Here is a 16,912-nt window from a genome sequence, read left to right on the forward strand (position 1 = left end):
CATGTGATGGGGAAGGATAGGTGAATCATAAAATATCTCTTAAGAGAACCTTTTTTACCCCAAAAATCTTTACATAATAGATGGTCAATAAAAATTTAATTAACTTTAAAAAAGCATTTTATACAGGGCCTGGGAACTACCCATGTTTATTTTACTGTATTTTATTACAGAAAACACTACTGGAGACTGAGACTCAGAAACCAGAGGCACAGCCACACTGTTATTAACAAGTACCACAAAGATATTACAGAACTCAATAGCTTATTCTTTGGGGTTAACCCTGACCTACTGCAAGATTAGCACTAACACATTGATAATCTAAGGAACTAGGCAAAGTATGTCCTTAAATGTTTCACTTTGAAAAATTTGGTACACTCTAGAAATTCTCTTCTCCCTCCGAGGTTTTCTTAGTTCAGTTTTATTTTTAGTCTCGTGAATAGGAGAGGAGAAGTGAGTGACTTCGTATCAAAAGCCCATTTATTGATGTCCTGGATAAGCTGCTGTTCACTCATTTATATATGAATGTTTGGAAGGAATTTGAATATGATGGGGGAGGGATTATCATAAAAAGGCAAATAGTTGCAAAATAGTAAAAAAAACATTTTGATTAAGAGGATTCAGTAAGGGGAAGTGGCTTTGTCTCATCATTACAAGTCAGGTGTTATGGAAGACATTCCTTTCAAAATTTCCTAGTTTTATGTAATTTAGAGGTCAGGCTTTCTCTTAACTAAAAAGTATAAACTTACTTTTGAGGTTGGATGTAACTCTTTTATTTTTATTTTATTTTTTTATCTAATGAAACAAAGATCTTTCCACAAAAGTCTCTGATAATCCATAGGTACCAATATGTGAAGTAGAAAATCAGGTCACTCCCTCTAGACAAATACAGCCCCCTGGATGTCCAGTTTGGTGAACTTTTGCCTTTATCTAAAACAGAGGAACAGTGCTCGCTTTGGTAGCACATATACTAAAATTGGAACAATACAGAGAAGATTGGCATGGCCCCTGTGTAGGGATGAAACACAAATTCATAAAGTGTTCTGTATTTAAAACAAAACAAAACAAGGAAAAAATAAACAAACAAAACCAGAGAAACATCTTGCCAGGGTACATGGGGTAGGAGCTAGATTTCATGCCCTCTTACACTTACTGTAAGGTGTGCTTCTACAGTGAACAACCTGTTCTACCATATGTGGCAGACCTGCTTTCTATGAATATCCAAAGCAATATAGCAATCTTTGTTTGCTTTCCACCAGTTGCTTACAGACCAGATTTAGTATTTAGTATTTACTTTTGAAGAATAAATTTGAATTCAAATAAAATTATGTTAGAAACATAATAGGGAGAAAGTTCTGATTAAGGAGAATTTTTCTGTGGAGTACATTTAAAGGCTAATTATTTGCCAGATTCAACTTTGTTTCTTTTAGAGAATGGCAGTGAGTTTCCCCAGACTTGGTTTACTTGCATTACTATACATGAAGAATGCCTTTTTTTTTTTTAAGACTTTTTATTTACTTATTTGAGAGAGAGAGAGAGAGAGAGAGAGATCATGAGCAGGGTAAGGGACAGAGGAGAAGCAGACTTCCTGCTGAGCAGAAAGCCCAATGTGGAGCTTGATCCCAGGACCCCAAGATCATGACATGAGCCAAAGGCAAACGCTTAACCCACTGAGCCACCCTGCTGCCCTGAAGAATGCCTTTGAATGAGCTCTGCCTATGGTAGCTCCTTTTAATCTGCCCTGTTATTTTGGAGTAATAACTCAAAGAATAAGGGTCTTCCCCCCCCCAAACACTTTTTAAACATTTTAAGGATCCATGTCTCTCAAATTCTCATCTTAACATAAGAAAAAAGTTAATCAGAAGAGGTTTATGGTGGCGTATTTATGAAATTGCACTTGACAATCATGAAAACAAGCTGCTGTAGTATATGTTCTGACACAAATTCTTTCATTTTAATATGTCCCTTGCCAAATTAGATGATTTTACTTACCAAACTTCATACATACTTCATGATTACTTGTAAAAGACAATTAGTTGTAAAATAAGTCAGCTCAGCATCCAGACAGAGGGCTTTAATAACGAGTTGATGTACGAATACTGGCAGGTGCTGTCTGTTAGTTAGAAATAAATAGTACCTCAGATCCTTTGCTGTAATTACCATCATCCACTATTTATACGTGACCTAGAGTTTGGTTCGTCATGGAATAGACTCCGAGCTGATTGTTTTTCATCAGGCCTCCATTAGGAGCTAAATTAAAATGAAAATCTTCAGGATGAATGAAAGTTTTAAACCAGCATGGTAATATTACTTGGTCTGGGCATAACTGTGTGTCTCAGTGAACATGGGCGTGTACGAGGATGTGTAAGGGGGTGGGTGTACGAGCACGTGCTTCCACATTCTAGAGGGCGGGGTTCTGGACAAGGTAGAGTCTCAAGCCGTTGTGCCGATTTTTTTTCTTGTCAAGGTTTAGAAAGCCAAATTCTTTAGAACCAACCCTGAAGTAAACAAAAGTAATAAATCAACTTGGTGTTTTTCTTCATTAATAAAAGGGCTAACATTTTCCTTGTTTTACTAGAAAAACATTGTTTGCCCACAAATGCCCTACTTTTGTTGATAGGAAGAAGGAAATCTGCTAAGTATATATTTGACATATTAGAAGTGTTTTAAAGATAGGTAGATGCAGAAAACTGAAAATTGTATGCATGGGAGTCTGAGGTCACTTTTTGGGGGCCAATCATGTAAGCGATTCTCTCTGCATACCGGGGGTTCTAAACATGGTGTGTCTGACTGAGGATGTGTGCTCTCTTTTTTGAAGGAAACTTTATTTCCTCTCTCTGTTCCTAGGTTAACCCTAATTATTTGGTGAATCAAAATTAGGATAAGCAGAGTAGATTAAAAAAATCTAGTTCATTCATATATAGACACACACACACATACACATATATAGGCACATACATATATGTATGTATGTATATATATGTATATATGTGTGTGTATCTATATATGAATGAACTAGATTTTTTGTTGTTGTTGTTAAAGATTTTATTTATTTATTTGACAGAGAGAAATCACAAGTAGACAGAAAGGCAGGCAGAGAGAGAGAGGGAAGCAGGCTCCCCGCTGAGCAGAGAGCTCGATGCGGGACTCGATCCCATGACCCTGAGATCATGACCTGAGCTGAAGACAGCAGCGTGTTTATGTCACATAGTTAGGGTGTGCAGAGAATTAATGCCTGCCCAATGCTATCATGTATAGATTGGAAGAAAGGGAAGACTATTAAGTACTCAATGAGGAAAAAAAAAAACCTTGAAATTTTTTGGGAGACAGATATGTAGGAAGGAGGGAGAGTAAGTTTTGGTGCCAAAGGGTATTTAAGTTATTTCTCCTCTCCTCCACCAGAGCATTTTTCACACGGTACAGTGAGACACTATAAAACCATATAACAATATTTTGAACGTTTCCTGAAATTGTGCAGTAGTCTAAAAATTCATAATAATATTCTCTTAGGCAAGGAACCTCTAGAGCGGAGGTGTACGTCAAATCAATTGAACTCTATTGCTCTAATTATATTGAGCTCACCTGTGATTTGCTTTGTTGTTATAATTATTTGTACCATTTGAGTCCTGAAGAAAGAATCCTTCTTTACAACAGGGGCCAGTCTTATTTGAAGCAAGAACAAAATGTTCAAATCCATTTATGTTGTCAATACATCTTGTTGAAGAGAAAAAAATCTTTTAATACTATTTCAAGTTATATAATTTCCACATAAGTATTTTTTTTCCACATAAGTATTTTTTTATACTTCGTGCATATATGAAGAAAAAGCTTCTTAGCATCCTATAAAAATAGGTCATAAATACCTAGGGAGATAGTTTCAGGAATCTGTACTTAAATCTATACGTAACATATTTTCCCCCTGTGATGTCAGTTTAAACTGTAAGGATTAAATTATCCAAGTTGTGAAATGATTGGTTTTGTTTGATGTCATTATAATCAGTTTCTAATTTTGATCCACTTCGAACGTAGGTGAAAACTGCTTTTCTGTTAACATCTGGACAAGTGTTTCTATATTTTGGCTGAACTATCTCCACACTGTAAAAAGTACTCTTTTGCAATATGCAAGGCACATTTCAAGATGATGTTCTTCTCCATGACTAAAGAAAAGACATCTCTTTTTGCCAGTTGCCTTACAAAAAAAGTAAATCCCTTTAACTTGTTAATGTACTGGCCCAATAAGGAAGTAAATGATTTACATATTATTCATAAATATAAATATATATATAGTTATAGTGTATTACACTATAACAAAATGCCATTAAATAAATAATAGTTAAAGAATAATCTTTTCTTTCTTAACAGTAGAGTACAATGATAATGAAAAGCATGTTCTAAGAACAGTCACACAGATAACAAGCTATAAAACATAGAATAATCCAGTGAAATCATTCTGAAACAAAAAACTGATAAAAGCTAGACATTTTTCAAAGAATACATTTCCAGATGATGCTTTCTGCTTAACAAGAGCCTTTAAAAAATGTAAGTGATAGAGTTGCTCATCTGTACACATTGTTCAAGTCTCAATTAAGTGTGCACTGTGCAAATGTGAACCATGCAAATGGACCCTTATGCTTTACTTTACGAGCAACGAATGACCACAGAAATTGACGAGTACAGAGGGCAAAGTCTTTATTTTAATGTGGGATTGGAAAATCGGGTCTTAAAAAAATTAAGAAACAGAATTAAAGATAAATCCACCTATTCAATAATCTCCTTCAGAAGTCTGCATTTAAAGAAGAGCTTGACATTCTTTAATGAAAGCCCATCATACCAGTAATGCACTCTGTGCTTTTACTGACCAAATCATGCCATAAACTAAAGATTCAGTGCAGGATGATATCCAACCTTGCACCAGCTCCTCAGATAGTCCAGGACATCTCAACAAACACTTGAAATGCTACCAAACTCAAGCCGCCACTTCACATGATTTATGATGTCATTAATGTCAAGCTATCAGTGGACAAGAGTAAAAGAGACAACAGCAAAGCTGACTAAAAACAAATAGTTTTGATTAAACTCAAGGACGTTCAGTACAGCTTTCAGCAAAAAGGCATTCATCATTTCCGAAGCTGACCTTGTGCGTGTTTTTTTTTTTTTTTTCCCTTCGTTTTTTAAAATCCTAAATGCAAACGTAATGCACATTGGTATTCCTGCAGACTCTGAGCCCCATTTTAGCCGTGTCCAGTCTTTAAGGCAAAATGAATGAAGTAAAAGCTACAGCACCATTTTCGATGGGGCTGATGGAGTAGTTAATTGACCCTTTTCCTTAAACTCTCCCTTCCCTTCTCCTTTTATTTCCCAGAAGATTTCTGTCACTCACCTTCTAAATCATTTCCAAAGAGTAGGCTCTTCTCCCTTCTCCTGTTTTATATGCCATTTTTTTACATTCAAAAGAAAGAAGGACTAAAAATTAGATATAACACGGAAGATAAAATTGTATGTGAAGTAAATAAGAGAAGCAAATTATTTTCACAGGAACATTTCTTACTCAGTTACAAGCCTTGTTTTCTAGAAACACGGTCAGATTATTCCTCAGAGTATTAGCATGCTTATGTCTCTTGTAATAAGCAGGCGTAATGCTCCTTTATCTGACATGGGCTCTATATAGAAGATCCCGATTCTCTTTTGAGCAAGAATTAAAATACAGAAATGTAAAGGAGAAACAAATGATACATCAAAGATATTGTTCTTCATCAATATCCAATTGGACCGTCACCTTAGGAAATCTTATTTCATGCCCTTGTAAAAGCTGCCATAACTCATTCAAACAACAGGAGGAAACTAATAGTTTAGCCTTTACATGTATATTTTAAAAAGCTGTCAGTGGCCCTCTTGTTTTTCTTTTCTTTCTTTCTTTTTTTTTTTTTTTAAGGTAATAGGGTTTTCTACTTAAGTACAAATTTTAAACAGTGGTCATCTCCTCCCACACATTTCTGATATCTTTCTGAGGGGCTAGGCTTTAAATTTTTTTATTTCAGTCATTCTTATATTTTGTTAACATTGCACACTTCAAAAGCATGAAGTATTATCAGCAGATATGGCTTTCATGGGCAATGGTAGAAATTAAATTACATCTTGGTATCAGAGTAAAATTACTTAATTGTGAGATTTCAGTTTTAACCCTACATAAACTTAAATCAATTTTTTAAAATCAGTATCTTTTAAGACTTAAGGAAAAAGCTATAGGTTTTTTTTTTTAATCTACTAGAATGCTTTCTGAAATGTTGCCCATTTTTAGCTGGAATCATTTACTCATATACACTTAAGACACTCCTCCCCAAATTAGGTATATTTCCTCTGATTTAACCAGAACTTTCTGGCAAGATTTTTTTTAATGGGAAATAAGACAGACTGTTTTATAAGTATTAACTGTGCATGGGAACATTTATAATATCGCCCTTGGAGAATAATAAACAGATACTAGAGATTGAAATTCTGACATAGTTTACAGAACAATAATCCAAACATCTGTTATAATGACAAGGGATTTGAACAGAATAGAGAGTACATGGGAAAAGCTCTGCTACTTTTAGTACAGTTGTAACGTTAAATCAAAGCACTGCAGCTCAAGGCAGCTTGCTGCTAATATAAACAATTTTCTACATATTCCTGGGCCACAAGCCAGATCTCCGGATTCAGTTACAAGCACAAGGTCAAGAGGGAATCAACAGTATAAAATTACTGCCTATGAATCAAAAGAATAAATGTATAATTAAATATGAAAACAAATTAGAAGGTATACTCTCATTTAACTCATCTAATGAATTTGTCGGGCAACTTTATGTATGGAATTTGTTGCAGGATCAGTAGATGCTTTAATGTATTTATTGATTAAACCTGAGTTATTAGCATTTCCCTGAGTCAGGCACACCATATCATTTTTTACCTATGTATGTATTTGATTCCCTAAGAAAATCCAACATCTAATCAAAATCATGAAGATAAATATCTAATCATAATTTTATTCATAGAAATGTTGCTGAACAATTTTACGCTAATGATACAAGTAAGCTTCCTTGCACCTGAACTTCTAAGAGATACAGTGTTGTGTGAAAAGACTTGCATCCCTGGTGTTAAATGATCTAAAATCTGGTTTCACTTTTATTAATATCTGTTTGATGCTGTCCACATCATGTTAGCCCTGCAAAAATCTAGCTCCCTGTAATCAAAAAAATTCGCACACAAAAACTGTGATATATGAATTCAAGATATATAAAAAAAAAAGGGTGACAAGGGATCAAATCTTTGGAATTAAAGTTTCTAATGAATTTCTCAGTCTAATAATATGTTTGTTTTCTGATAGGAGTAAAAATCATATCATCAGATAGTAGCCCTAATGACTTCTCTATTTTTGGTTAGCGTCTACCTGAGCTTTCTTTTATGCAGAGAAACATTTCTACAGTTTACTTCAAATTTGACATAAAGGAGAATGATTGAAAATAAGTCATGATAAAACTTGAGATGAAAAGGGAGTAAACTGGTTTTCTTTTTATTCTTTTAAAAAAGAAGGGTAGAGTTGTTTTGAGATTAGAACTCGTGACGTTTCCTCTTCCCAGCCCTCATTTGTGAAGGCTCCACAGTGTACATGGAAATAAACTTGTATGAAAGAGGGCAGTCTTCGGGGTTGAGGAAACTGAGGAAGCAGAATCTATCATCGAAAATATTCCATTTTGCTTAATCAGATTGTTGTGGTGCTTCAAGGATGCTGTCAGGTTAAACCTCATCCTTCTAAGTTATTCCTTCCCAAGTGAAGTCAATCTAAATGCCCTCCCTCCCAAAAAAACCTTCATAAAATGGAAGGAAAAAAACACTGAATTTTAATGATGTCCTAAAATTGTCCTGAAATGTGTTAACTAAAGAAAATATCATCTTCCAGTTCTAGTGAAATTTGAAAATGGAGTAAACGCACACCAACCTTTTCCTTTCACTGAACGTAGCTATCGAACCTCCACAGACTGCATGAGTAGCATTTGAAAAATAAATATCAGCAGGCACAAAAGAGGAGTACACTAGAATTTGAAGAATCAGTAAACAGAGTTTGCCTTTTTTTTTTTTTTTTCTAGTCTCTACCAGCCCAAACACAATGCAAACCAAAACCTCAAGTGAGCACTGTGGTTCAGAGCACAGAGATCAAGGAGAAACTATTTTAGCTGTTGTTTGAGGAACAGAAAAGGAAAGTCCTAAAGCTCAGGGAGAGTGAGAGAAAAATCTCTTGATTTTTTTTCCCCCTCTCCTCTTTTTCTCTTCTATTGCCTTTCATACTCAGTTGATCCTACAGCCAAAACTGAGGCAGGGAAAACTTCTTTTCCCTTTGGTGATGTGTCAAACTGTTGATGATTTTCCCCTCTCCCTCTGTCCTTCTCCCTCATTGCCTTGGAGGCAATGAAATCACAGAAGAGGACAGTTTTTTACTGAAAGACCAAAAAAGTGAAATCCCATATCACTGAAAAGTATGAGTGATACTATAGAGAAGAAATACCTAGGGAGAGCAATAATTCTGTTTATTAATTCTTGAGAGAGATCATGACCTATATAAACGTGAATCTGATCCTAATGAGTATACTACACACTTAGAGAACTATGCTAAGAAGTAGATTTTTTGTCAGGTCCCAGACTGATCCCTGGGCCATGCATATGCTGAATAAGAAAGGTAATGCAAAAGCTTTGCAAATGGGCCTGACATTGGAAGTACAGCCTATAGGGGGGCTAAAAGAAAATGGTCATTCTCATAGGATATAAATAGGCCCCTAAGTTTCATAAGGTAATATTCAAAATGAATACAATACAACAAAAATCACTTGGCATAGGAAGAACCATAGCAATCTCAACTCCTATGGGAAAATGAAATCAAGAAATACAAACGAAAAGATGACAGATGTCAGAATTACCTGGCAAGGACTTTAAAACCTCTGCTTTGTACATTGCGCTCATGCTTTTCACTTATTCATAGACTATGATCATCGAACACTGTTTCTATAATTACTTTAAACAAACAATTGATTAATTACTTAATTAAGAATAAGAAAAATAAGATTTCATTTTACCTTCATTTATTATTTCTCCATTACTTTTATCCTTCTTTTTTAAATGTAGATTCAAATTTAAACCTATATAATTTTCCATCAACAAGAAGAACTTCTAATCTTCCTTATAAGTTTGGTCTTCTGGTGAGATAGTCCCTCAGTTTTATTTGTCTGTGAACATCATTGTGTCTCTATTTTAAAGGATGATTTTGCTGGATATAAAATTATAGATTGGGTAGTTGGCTTTTTTCCAACATTTTAAATATTTGACTTTCTTTTCTGGTTCTTGACATAGTTTCTGATAAAAAGTCACTTAATTCTTATCCTTGCTCTTCTACAGACAAGGATTTCTACCTTCACCTCAAGTGTCCTTCAAGATTTTCTTTGTATGGGATTTTCTGAAGACTGATTATAATATGCTGAAGTTTGCATTTGGGAGGCATAGGATTTTTATTCTTGGAGTTTTATCTTTGGGGCTTGGGGTTCTCTGAGATTTGTGGATCTGTGGTTTTGTACCTACATGAATTTTAGAAAGTTTTCAGCCATTATTACTTGAAATATTTTTTCTCTGTTCTCTCTTTCTACTATTTCTGGTTAAATTTTTGAAATTGTACCAGTTTTTATATGTTCTTTTTTTATTCTCTTGCTTTTCAGTTTGGAAAGTCTCTATTGATTTACCTTCAAGTTCACTGATTTTTTTTTTTCCTCAGCCATCTTGTGTCTGATAAAAGCATTTTTCATTTTGGTTCTTGTGGGTCTTTTCTAACATTTCTTTTTGTTTCTTCCTTAGAGTGTCCTTCTCTTTAGTAATATTACCTATATCTTTTTGCATTCTGTTTCCTTTTCTCTGCTAGAGTCTTTAACATATCAAACATAGTTAATTAAATTTATTATTATTATTATTAAAGATTTTCTTTATTTATTTAAGAGAGAGAGCAGGAGTGAGAGGAGAGGCAGAGGAAGAAGAAGAAGCAGAGTCCCCATGGGGCTTGATCCCAGGACTCTAGGATCCTCACCTGAGCCAAAGGCAGACATTGTTCAACCAACTGAGCCACCCAGGTTCCCCTACACATATATAGTTACTTTAAATTCCTTGTCTGATAATTCCAACATCTATGTCATATCTGAGTCTGGTTTTGATGATTATTTTCTCTCTTTAAACTGTGGGTGTTTTTTGTTGCTGTTGTTGTTGTTGTTTTTGTTTTCCTTCTGCCTTTTAGCCTGACTTGCTATTTTTCTTGAGTGCTAGAATGTTGGAACTGAGAGAAGTAAGCGTTTAGTGTGAGGATTTATGGTAATCTGTCTAAGAGTTCTGTTTAATATGCGCTGCACATTCCTATAGTATCCTTGCATTGGTCTCCCCTCTGCTATGGGGCTTCCCTTTGTTCTGCTCCTCATGTATAGTCTGTAACCTGCTGCTCTTTTAGCTGTGATCCATTGTGATTTTACTTGTGCCCTGTTGGTGTGATACTAAAGTGTGGGAGAGGAAAATCTATTCTTTCAATTAAATCTCAGTCTTTTCATGGGCCTGTGTTTGGGGGATGCATCCTCACCAGACATTTCTGCAGTGGCATAGCCATCCCTCTACTGTCCTCTCTCCTCTCCCCTGGCTGCAGCGCCCACCGTCTATTTCCTTCCAGCCCCTGCTCCTGTGACGGAAGATTTCCCCTCCTGAAGTTAGATACAAAGGCTAGAGAGGATGGAATGGGGATGAATTCTCTTCCTCCTGCTGGGAATAAGGCTTTGCAGTTGAGCTCTGGAGGCATCCTTTTTCGGGATAGCAGGCCTTTGTTATAGAGAGGATGCTGGATGTATTTCACAAGGGTTATTGTTCTTCTGCTGCCTACGTGACCAAGGAATCTTAGTTTAACCTTTAGGATCCATCCATTTGTCAAAATTACTATTATTATTTTAAAGATTTTATTTATTTATTATTTATTTGAGAGAGAGGGTGAGAGAGAGAAAGAGAGAGAGAGTGAACATGTGGGCATGCACAAGAAGGGGGGAGGAGCAGAGGCAGAGGGAGATGCAGACTCCCTGCTGATCGTGACCCAAGCCTCAGGAAGATGCTAAAGGAACTGAGCCACCCAGGTGCCCCCCAAATGATTATTTAAGTGTTTTTTCCTAGCTTATGTCTTCATTGACTTCTGCTTTACATTAGCACCTCTCTTCTGCTCTTTCTCTGGAAACACCTTTCCAAACTGATTTCAAGGGGACAGTTTCCCTTACGCTCTCAGTTCTCTGGTGGGTCAAAAAAATCATTAATATTCAGTTTGTCCAGCTTCTTCTTGCTGTGAAGATGGAGTGTCAACTTCTAAACTTTTAATCTCATTTCATTTAGAGATGAAGCCAGAAGTCCTGTCTCTGCTTTTTTTCTCTTATATATATATCACAATCTAACAAGACCTATATTTTGTTTATTAATTAATTGGTTAATTATCTTTCTTTCCAAATTGTCATGTAGTCTCATTTAGGCAGAACCCTTAGCTTTCTGTTTGTCACATTTCTGTTTACTGGCAGCAATCCAAAGTGAATGCCCAGATACTAATAAAAAAAACAGTTGGTTTGATGGTGATTGTTTTCAGGATGATTGATTTCAGAGATGAGAAATAATTTTCATCTCATATATAATGGATTAGCAGTAGTTGCCTGGAAAACAGAAAATAGTAGAAAAATTTCCATGATGATGAGATTTTTTTTTTTTTCTACTTAGTAGGAAGAACACTTGTAGTACCCTTGCCCTATGTGTGCCATTACTGGTTATTGGTACTCAGACATCAATTAATTATTTTTCAATAGGTGTCAACATGGTTTCCCTAAACTGCCCTTAGCTATATACTTTCTAATTTAGTCAAATTCTCAAAAATATGTGTGTATAAATGATCTATTAGTAATATATAATTATTTATGCCAATAATACCAACCTAATTTTAGTCCTTTCTAGTGAAAAAACAAAAACCTTTTTAAAATTTCCAGTAACTAGTGATCTTTCTACTAATGAGTAATAGTTCAACCTACTTATATTTAACTTGTATTCTCTTAGCTTATATATCTTAGATTTTCCATTTTAATCATATTTTCAGTGGTCCTACAAAATCAGATTCACTAGGGTCAAATACAATCAATTGGAAAGTTATTTGGATAGATTTGCTTTCTGGGAATTCAGATTCATATTAAGTGGTTGGAATTTAACATCTTTATTTTTGATAGTAAGAACTTCCAACACCTGGCACTCTAGACTTATCAAGAACATTACCACTTAAATCCTTGAGAAATGCTACAAGATAATATATCAACCCAAAATAGCAATGTATTATATCAGATGAATGTTAAAAATAAATATTTCAAATATTGTGGGAATTTTTTTGTTTTTGTTTTTTATATTGATACACTATCAATAAAATCATTTGGATAAAAAGCTTCTAAATTTAATTTCCAAGTCTGGAATTTATTGAGGAAATTTTCTATTCTAATTGCAGAATGAAAAATGGAGTATTTTTTTCTCTGTGTGTAAGCCTTGATACAACACAACATAGCTTCTCATCTCTGAGACATTTCTTATTATTTTTTGATAACTTTTTTTTTGGAGTGCAATGAAATTAATTCAAATTATTGGTAGCATTTTCAAAAACCGAGAACCCTAAAATAATCCCAAGAGTTAAAATTCTTGGGAAATAGACATGTAATATCTGAACACAATATAGTTTTGATTTACCAAAAGATAGAGAAAAAAACACAGTGAAGTACAACACGATGTATAGACATTGATATATTTGGATTGGCTCCAGGTCTGCTCTAGAAACTCCATTATTTTTATCCCATAAGTAGTTCTGTATAATTGTTTGATATACTGTCCTTACCGCCCTCCAAAACCATGCCCTTTTTGGTTCCTTAGCCTGGCATTTAAGGCTTGTGAGTCAAACATGAAGTAAAATTAGATCTGGTTATCTGTTCTAAAATGCTCTAATGCAATTGCATATATTAAAGCTTAGATTAAGAAAGTTAGAAAATTTTTTCAATTTGAAAAGTCACCAGACTAGAGCTAATCTCTAGCCTGTCTAGGGACAAGCAAGATGTTCTTTTTCCCCTCTCTTGATTTGCTTTGCCTTGGTGCCATTGGGTGCTAATTTTATTCCATCCAGTTTTTAAATATTAATTGTACATGTCAAAACAAAAATTTCTTCCTGGAACAGGATGTCATATAAAAAATGTCATCTTGAAAGAAACTGAAGCATGAACTCTAAAAGCTTTAGCTAGCTAAATGAATATTGACTGGCTAATGCTACCTATAATGAAAAAAGCTTTAATAAGGTCTCAAGTAATAATATGAAGACTGCATCTCAGTTACCAATGTTTTATTACATCTTAAAAACATAAAATTTGACTCCATTAAGATGGTCAGGCTGATCTAGAAGTTTCTCTGACCTCCTGTTTAGTTTACCAGCTGGACAGTGACTAAACTGGAGTGAAATACGCTGTTCTGACAAGCGACTGGTGTTTGCAGTGATGGCCAAAGTGGTAACGTTGAAGCATTCTTCACTATTTCCTATGCTCTACAGTGAAGAATCAAAGGAAACTGCATCATTATTGAAATCCAGCAGTGACATCATTGGCGAGATCATTCATACAATATTGGTTTAGTAACAGTTTATGGGATAAGCGATATGTTAAAGGACAGGTCTAAGAAAGATGAAACTACAGTTACTGTATTTCAAGGGCTATACTAAGTGCCTTGCATGGACTGTAGCATATAAATTCAAAAGAATCCCTTGAGACAAGCCTTTTTTTTTTTTTTTTAATTGTCCCCTTTCCAGATGTAAATACTAAGACTCCCAGAGCTTCTGTGATTGTCCCTTAGGGACACATGATGACTACATTAGTAGATAGGATTTGGTCCAACCCAGGCATGGTTTACCCTCCTTTCTACCCTGGACTAAAACAATATAGTACATTCCTAGAAAAATGACCAGAGACAGAGGTAGTTAAGGAAGTACAGTCCCTCCACCCCAGGTATTTAAATCTCTGTACCCTGATTCATGACTTCTATGTTGCTGTGTAGGCAGCAACAATACTGTGGTAGGCACAATAAGGGCTCCTCAAGGACGTCCTTACCTTAATTACCAGAACTTGTGAATATGTTACCTTATGTGGTAAACAGAGACTTTGTAGATGTGAGTAAGTTTGGCATCTTGTGTAGATTATCCTGGATTATCCCCAAGAGTCCAATGTAAGCATAAGGGTCCTTATAAGTGAAAGAGGGGAGCAGGAGACTCAGAGTGACGGGATATGAAAACTCAACCAACCCTTGCTGGCTTTGAAGATGTAGAAAAAGAACGATGAGCCAAGGAATCCTAGCAGTCTCTAGAAGCTAGAAAAGGCACTGAAACAGATTATCCCCTAGAGCCTCCATAGGGAGCACCATCCCATGGAAGCCATTTCAGACTTCTGACCTCCAGAATTTTAAGAACGGTAAGAAAATATTTAGTCACCAACTGTTAATTGGCTACAGCAGCAATAGGAAACTCACTTAAAACCCCAAAGCAAAGTCTCTCCAAAAACGTCTTCCTTCTCTCCTCCTTGTCCCTCTCCCTCCATACTCCATAAAAGATTTGGAATGTTTAAGCAACATGTATTCAGGTGAACTTTATTTGTAAGCCACCACCCAACCTCCTTGAGAGTTATTAAAAGTGCCGATGACTGTATGCTCTGAACCCCTTCCACCTGTCTAACAAACCCATGACAGTTTGGTATAGGGCAGAGGATGGGTATGCATTTCATCCTCCAGTGCTGATTCTTTTTTAATAGCGACATCATTGGCAGTGCAAGTTTGAGGAAAATTCTTAAGGCCATGTGGAGGCTCACCGGGAAAAAACACTGTGGTCAATTATCCATGTAAATATTTGCCATACGCCAAGGAGGAGGAAAGCAATGCTATGTCCAGGAGTGGGGGAGACCGGGGAAGTTTCTATAGAGTTATGAAGGAGAGTTGATTCATTGGGACAGTCAGACCTCGTAAAGAAACCTGAAGGTATTAGGTAAAGGGTGAGGGAAGAGGTAGCCAAAAATAAAAATCTTACATTATTGCAAATATTTTTCTTGGGCATCAAATGGGATTACTATTTCCTGGGCTAATGATTTGTTCAAGAACAGGTATGTCACCGTGAACTGGGGTAACAGTTTTTCAGAGACTGCTAGTTTTTAGGAGACAGCAGTCCATACATAGAAATAGTTTCTTTGGCCTAGGGAGATTTACACACTATGCAAAACCATGACTTCTTCTGCTTGTCATTACAGTTAACAAAAATACCAACAGCAAATTTTAGCAGCTAGGCAAGTATCCCAAACTTAAAGATGACTTGATTATAAATTTTGGATTGTGTTTGATGAGCCCTAATTAAATATCAGATTAGAGATCTTTCTCCTTTATTTAAGAACAAATTACCTGAAAAAAGTACTTGTTAGAGTTATTTTTCAGATACTCTGTTTCATCATTAGAGCAGTGCTTCAAAAGCAGCTGAAGGGAGAGGTCAAAATACTGATCTTTGCTTGGAGTTCTCATTATACTTATACACCAAGAGCAATGCTTTCTATCTTTAATCGCTGGGAAGTTCATAGCTTTAGGGAACATGATGGTCTGGAATGCTTATTGAAGTAGCAGATATTCCCCCTCAAATATTAAACTCTTAAGTTTTCATTTTTATTTACATATAACCTAGATATTTCCTTGAATCATTTTCATTGACTATTTTTATTAACTGAGGTGGGAAAAAAATCATTAAGTAAATAGGAAGAAAAAACTCTTCTCCATTGATGTGTTCATCATTTTAATTGGGCATAGTTTATAATTATACACACTTGACAAAGTACATGTTTACAATTAAGGCTTCTTTACGTTAGTTGTGACATTAACTTAGTTTGGCCAACTCAGCTTTTAAATCATCCCCTAATTTAATACTAAATATAAGCCACAGTTGAAATATTCATAGTATCAAAGTGTTAGTAGGTATAAAATTAAACACCTTCTTTATGCAATTAAATCTACTAATTAACAATCTCTTCTTGTTGGGCTTATGGCACACAAACTTGTCACCAATCATATGGGCTGTTGTCAGGTTAAAAAGAAAAAAAAAAAAACAACTGTTTTGTGAGTGTTGAAAAAATACAGTGATTCCTAATACACAGTAATCCTTTAAGACTCAATCTAAATGTCTGTGGTTAAATATAAGTAGGACATAACACACAGGGAAGTAGAAAAAGAGCAATGTTTTAGGACTGATATCCAGGGAATAGCTTTGCATGAAAAATTAAGATTCATCCGAACCCACCTTAAATAAAGCATCCGGTGCCTGATAGAGATGGATCACTTGCTCTCATAAATCTGGCATTTAAACTGAACTAGTTATGAATATTCGTGACAGAAAGATTTAGCTATGTGCCTCATCCCCCCCACCAGTGACTAAATAATTAGTCTTTGAGTTAATCTTCATTACCATTGTCACCTTCCACCTTGTCCTTTGAAAACAAGATTGAAATAGAAGGATATCTAGAAATTCATATTGAGAAATATGAGAGCCATGAGCCATTCATATGACAAAGGTGCTTGAAGAGACAGCAAAAGTTATTTCATCTAATCTATAGATACACCAATGTTAAATTGATTAAAATTTCAAAGGAGATTTCAGGGCATGGTAATGCTGATGTCTATAGACAGCAAAGGGTAAGCTGAAATGCAGGCTAAGAGGGAGCTTAGTAAATTGTCTTTCACATTCCTTGTGCCTCTCTATTGTTCCTGCCTCCTGCCCTCAAACACATCTAGATGCTCCTTCAATCTC

At 35.4% G+C, this 16,912-nt stretch overlaps 1 non-coding gene across 1 annotated transcript; it reads left to right on the top strand.

The window, feature by feature from the left end:
* The first annotated feature begins 943 nt into the window (after positions 1 to 943).
* LOC122897645 lies at positions 944 to 1,050 on the top strand. Its single transcript, XR_006382581.1, has one exon. It is a non-coding gene; the product is annotated as a U6 spliceosomal RNA (small nuclear RNA).
* The last annotated feature ends 15,862 nt before the right edge of the window (positions 1,051 to 16,912 follow it).

The sequence above is a fragment of the Neovison vison genome, chromosome 1, assembly GCF_020171115.1.
Source record: "Neovison vison isolate M4711 chromosome 1, ASM_NN_V1, whole genome shotgun sequence".
Lineage (NCBI taxonomy): Eukaryota > Metazoa > Chordata > Mammalia > Carnivora > Mustelidae > Neogale > Neogale vison.